Here is a 5,580-nt window from a genome sequence, read left to right on the forward strand (position 1 = left end):
TTTTTTTTAAATCTCTCTCAGAGAAAAGAATTAAAACTCTGTTCTATTTCATGAACCTGTATATCAAAGTGGTCAGTTTTTGCTGTGTAATCTTGATTATGTCCATTCCTCACAATAATGGCGAAAGACTTGATGCATTGAGGTGATTCATAAACCGTACCATTTTCAAAGTCTATTGCAAGGGGAAGGAGTAATAAAAAATATAGTTGGGCTACCACAGCCAACCATACCTCGATTCCAAGAATTACAATTAAAAATACCTTTGAGTCATAATTCTTCAAGAGTTTCTGAAAGACTTTTATCATAGACTATCTTCTGCCAATATTTCTCTTGTGATGTGTTGCTATCAAATCAATGGATCTGGATGAGCAAATTTTTTCAGTTTTGTACAAATCTCCTTCTCCTGTCACAGCTGGAAAATATTTTGTCTTCTTGAAGTACATCTGGTTTGATTTTAACCGAAGGAAGTTATTTAAGTTCAGCATCATCAAAAGATTTTTAAAACCACACATGCAATTTTTAGTTTTTTTTTTTAATTTTTTCATCTACTATTGCATCTCTATAATGAAAATGAACGGGGCTTAAAACAGTGTCTGGATGTGGCCCATACATCAGTAATTGTATTCACTGCACCCATTTTGATCCCTCAGAACTTGCTTTTATTTCCCAATTTGAGCAATCTGTTTTTGGAAATCATGATTTTTCTTATTCCTTCCCTTGCCCCGTCAGTGTGGACTATAAGGAAGATGAGCTTGCCCAGCAGAAGGTATTTCATTGAAACAAATAACATTACAGATATAATAAAGTACTGCACCATGTGAGCATCTGGCTGTGACAGGCTGTTGGGCAAGGGTCAGAGCTTTTTGTGATGACGCCTGCCAAGCACTTGTGCTTAGCTCTGAGCTGAGCTGGGGTCACTCCCCTAATTCTAGGGACTAGGCTGTAAATGTGATTAGTGCATGATTTTGAAATGCCATGTGTTGCTTGTGTTAGAATAGGACATCAAGCTAGATTTTGTGCTGTCATCAACAGCTGTCATCAACATTTCCTTAAATCTTAATTTGAAAGGGGTTTCAAGTGGCTTTAGAGACAGCTTCATGATTATGCTTAAAACTCAGGGTCAAGCCAACACAAGTCAGACTGAGTTGTATTGTCAGGGTCCTTACAAGTACGTTTAATTCTATTAATTTAGGAATTATTTCGATTTTATTTATGTGCAGAAAAGCTATACTTCTGTGGCTTTAATGCCTGCTTAATAAATTAAAACAAAATCAGTTATGTCTTTGGAGAGACCAAAGGAAGGGAGCAAATAAATGGTATTTTTCTCATGTGACTGATAATGACTTGTGCCTGTCACAGCTATTCCCTGTTTATCTGACCTATTAATGGAGGGCAAAATTCCAAAGAAATGTTTAATTAACGTTTGTAATTAGTATTACAAAAGACCCTGCTTTATAGAACAGGCAGCCTGGAGAGGAGGGCCAGGAAAAGACAAGCTCTTCACCCTGTAATTATTGCAGCTCTCCGTGGTGCTCTCATTCATCTCATTAACATCACAGTAGGATGGTGCCACTGCAGGCTACTGGCAGGTGTCTAACTGCCTTCCTCCTGGGGAGACATTTACAAAAGAGGTCCTGATCTGCAAATAAGTTTGAAAGCTTGCCAGTGGAGTACCGCATTCAAACTTTGCAGTCTCCGGCTTCCAAAATACCCTGAAGACTGTCAGTTTCGATAGATAGTGGTGCTCTGAGAATGGGGTTGATTTTTAATCGTGGGAAGAAAAGAAGAGAGAGGAAGAAATGAAGGTTTGTCTAGCAAAATAAACTCCTTCATTAAAACAAAAATCAAAAAACAAAACAAAAACAAAACAACAACAACAACAAACTAAACAGATGTGGATGGGTAAAACAAAAGGAAAACCTGTGCCAACACTTGAAAACATTGAAATGTTCGTCCTATGAAGAAAGGTATGCATTAAGTTCTCATGTGTGAATAAAGCTTTTATTTTTCTGGACTTACTTCCTTTAAATGACACTGAAGCTGTGAACATCTCAAATAATCTAATTCAGCATGTGATAGTGGATCTTTTATGCTTGGAAGAAAAACAAAAATAATTTATTCTGGCTTCTTTATACAACATATATAAATATGACATTGACGTTGTATTTACATTCTCCAATAGCATCTGATTTTTTCTTAAATCCACACCTCATATATTTACATGGGACCCTTGCCTTTGAGTGAAAAATAATTTCTGAGTTCCAAGTCATATAGCACATAATAAATACCAAGGTAATATAAAATAAGAGGAGGATGAAAAAAGCCATAAACTTCTTACTTTATTTTAAAGATAATTCATTATTTAAAGCCAATCTCATAGCTTTTTAAAAATACTTGTGTTATTTTTTGATATGGTGGAACTTGGCTTTTTCATTACAGCTCTAAGTAATGAGACAATATTTACATTACGTGGAAGGAATTCAGTCAGCAAGTACTCAATGATTGAGGAAACCCTAAATCAAGTGCATACCCCACCAATTTTACTGGGTTTGCTCTTGTAAGAGAGTTTGTTGGTCTCAGTGTATTGTTTATAGCAATGATTAGAGAACCACTATAAATATGCATAACAACTAAAGTAAGCCTACCTTTCCAGAAGAAATATATATAGAAGGGCATTGAAGGTGATGTTTAGAACAGCAGTGCAAAAATCAGAAAATGTTCCTTTGAATCTTGTTGGCTAGATTACATGGGGTGAGTCACCAAAATCAGATGACCTGTGATTTTAAGAACATATTCAGTTTAGCGAAGGAAATCAATGCTGGATTTATTTACTGCTGATGGAGCAAGTGTTTCTGTATTTTTCAGGGCTCTAATCATGGCCAAGTAGATTTTTCAGGATTCCGTTCAAATATTGAAAAGAAAGGTGGTCCGTGCCTCAAGGCAACCAAGAGACAAGAGACAGTGGACAGATGCAGATGAAAGGCAAGAAAATAATGAAGGGTGTGGGATTGCATAAAAATAGGAGATGAATATATCTATATGTAGAACTGGTGTTGTATTTTAGGTCTTTATTTTAGAGGTCTCTATAAAAAAGATAATGAGATGGTTTTACTTTAAGAACAAGTAGCTGGTAAACATTAGATGATGGAAATTCACATTATGGATTGATTGAAGACACTTGTCAACTTTTTGGCAGTGAGTAAGTGATGATAATGATATCTAGCATGAAAATTTTGTACTTGGGCTAGTGATATGAATGCTGAAAGGCTATGTGATGAAGTCCAAAGATTTGCTATTCTGAGACTGGATTTCCTTTGTGAATGGATCAGCTTATATAAAGGAGCTTGAAGTCAGGAACAGGCATAACTAAAAACAGGTAAAAAAGATAACTAAAAACAAGTAAAAAAGTAAAAATGTTTTTTGGAATTCTACTGGTCAGCCCCAGACTACAAGAAATTAAGAAGACTGATTTACTAGTAAGACACCCTTTGAGTGCATAACTCCTAACCTTGCTGTCTGACCTCTGTCCTGTGTTCTCACAGCCTGAAAAATCTGTTACATAGTCTATATATTTGCTCTCCAGTGGTTTTTTTGGAGCAGGAATAGGGAAATGAGAGGACGTCTCCCTTCTTTGTGTGAAAGAACTTTGCATTTATCAAGGAGTCCTTGAAACATCAGATGCATAATTCCAACCTTATTTGTCACTGAGTATAGGCCAATCCACTTTAAGAGTATGGATCAGCACATAATAGATATTGTATAACTTATGTTAGTTTGATTGGTTTTCTTCTTCTATTTTTATTTTTAAATGGGGGCAATTTTACTTACATAAAAGGCTTTTCTAAAGTCTTAAATTGTGTAGAGTGCTTCGAGAATCATTTTTTATTAAAGGAGCTAAATAACAATATCAGTATTTTGTTTGTATTTTGTTTTATTTGTTAATGGTCTCAAGTTGTGCCAGGAGAGTTTTAAACTAGACATTAGGAAGAATTTCTTCACAGAGTGAATGGTCAAGCATTGGAACAGGCTGTCCAGGGAACTGGTAGAGTTCCTATTCCTGAAAGTATTTAAAGAAACTTTGCCCTGATGAACAGGGTGTAGAGATGGGACTCAGTAGGTCATACTGATGGTTGGACATGATGATCTTGAAGGTCTTTTTCAACCTAAATGATTCTATGATTCTATTTTTAAAGAAATCACAGACTTTTCCTCAAGTTGCTTTTAGATTTTATGTTCATCTTGGCTTATAGCTTTAATTGTCCTTACCTTTCACTGCTTCCAACTAAAGCAGAGGCCCTTTTGGATGCACATATTCTTAGATTTCTTTTTATGCTTTCTCGCATGTATTGGACATATATGACTTGAATTCTGCTGACTACAAGGAAAGGCTGAGGAGAAAAAAAAAAGAGAAAATGCTATGGTTCTCTACTTCAAAACTCTGGGCAAGGGAGTAAGTAGGCTATATTCGTATAATCAGAGAGTATGTGGGAAGGTTCCTTTAACAAGGTGCCTTAAAAGAGTTCTGAGTAGAGGAGAATTTTGAAGAGAGGATAGAAGTTTTGTCTATTTTTTTGTTTTGTTTGTTTATCATATCTACTTATTTTCAATACTCATAGTAAGATTTTTCTCCCTGTGCATGTAGATTAATTGCTTCTCCTCAATATGAAAACAAAACAAAACAAAACAAAAAAACACAATTGAGCTGCATTTTCCTTATTTATTTAGCTTTGGGTGGTTTTTCTAATTTTTTCTGTTCTGTAGGTCACTAAAGATGCAGAGAAGTGCTCATGACAGTAGACCCAGTATTATAAAAGTGAACTTTGTAATTGATTCTGGCAGATCAGAACAACGAGCCTAGAAGTTCAGAACAAACACGTTCAGTACCTTGGCAATGCTTAGGAGCTGAAAGCTGACCTGGAAACAATAAAGAGTTTGTACAATTTACACCTAAAAAACACCCATATGCATTGGAAGGGAGCAGAGGAATAGAAACATTTATATGTATAATTAATATGAAATCATAAAGAGAACTAATAATAGTAAGGAAGGGAATATAGGCTAGAAAAGGTTTGCTTTTTTGCACTTTTCAAATTGCTGTCTTTTGGCTTGTACGGAAGTATATATTTTGCTTAATATTTACTGTTTTCGGATATAGCAACAATACAATTAGTCTTGAACTCGAGACCTATACAGATGAGAGTGTGGAAAAAAAAGTGTCAACTGGGCACCTGGGATGACAAATCCATATGATTAGTGCAGCAACTCCTTACCTCTGAAGGCTAGAGCTAAAATCCTTTGTTATGACCCTAGTAAAAATGAATTTGGTGATCTACTGCATGTCATAAAAGTACAATATTATCTTCAGTTTCGAACAGCTGAAAGCTCCATCAGGGAAAGGCTTTTCTTTCTATTTTCTGTATGAGAGTCCTTGAACCAAATACAGATAGTGTATAAATAAGTGTAACCCACTGACCCTCTGTCCCACACTGTGTCCTATATATTCGAGCTCTGGTGTGCTGAAAGGAAGGAATTATGTTCCCAGAGGGATGAGCAGGAAGATTGCTTCCTTTTTTTTCCCCC

This window comes from Meleagris gallopavo, chromosome 3, assembly GCF_000146605.3.
Source record: "Meleagris gallopavo isolate NT-WF06-2002-E0010 breed Aviagen turkey brand Nicholas breeding stock chromosome 3, Turkey_5.1, whole genome shotgun sequence".
Lineage (NCBI taxonomy): Eukaryota > Metazoa > Chordata > Aves > Galliformes > Phasianidae > Meleagris > Meleagris gallopavo.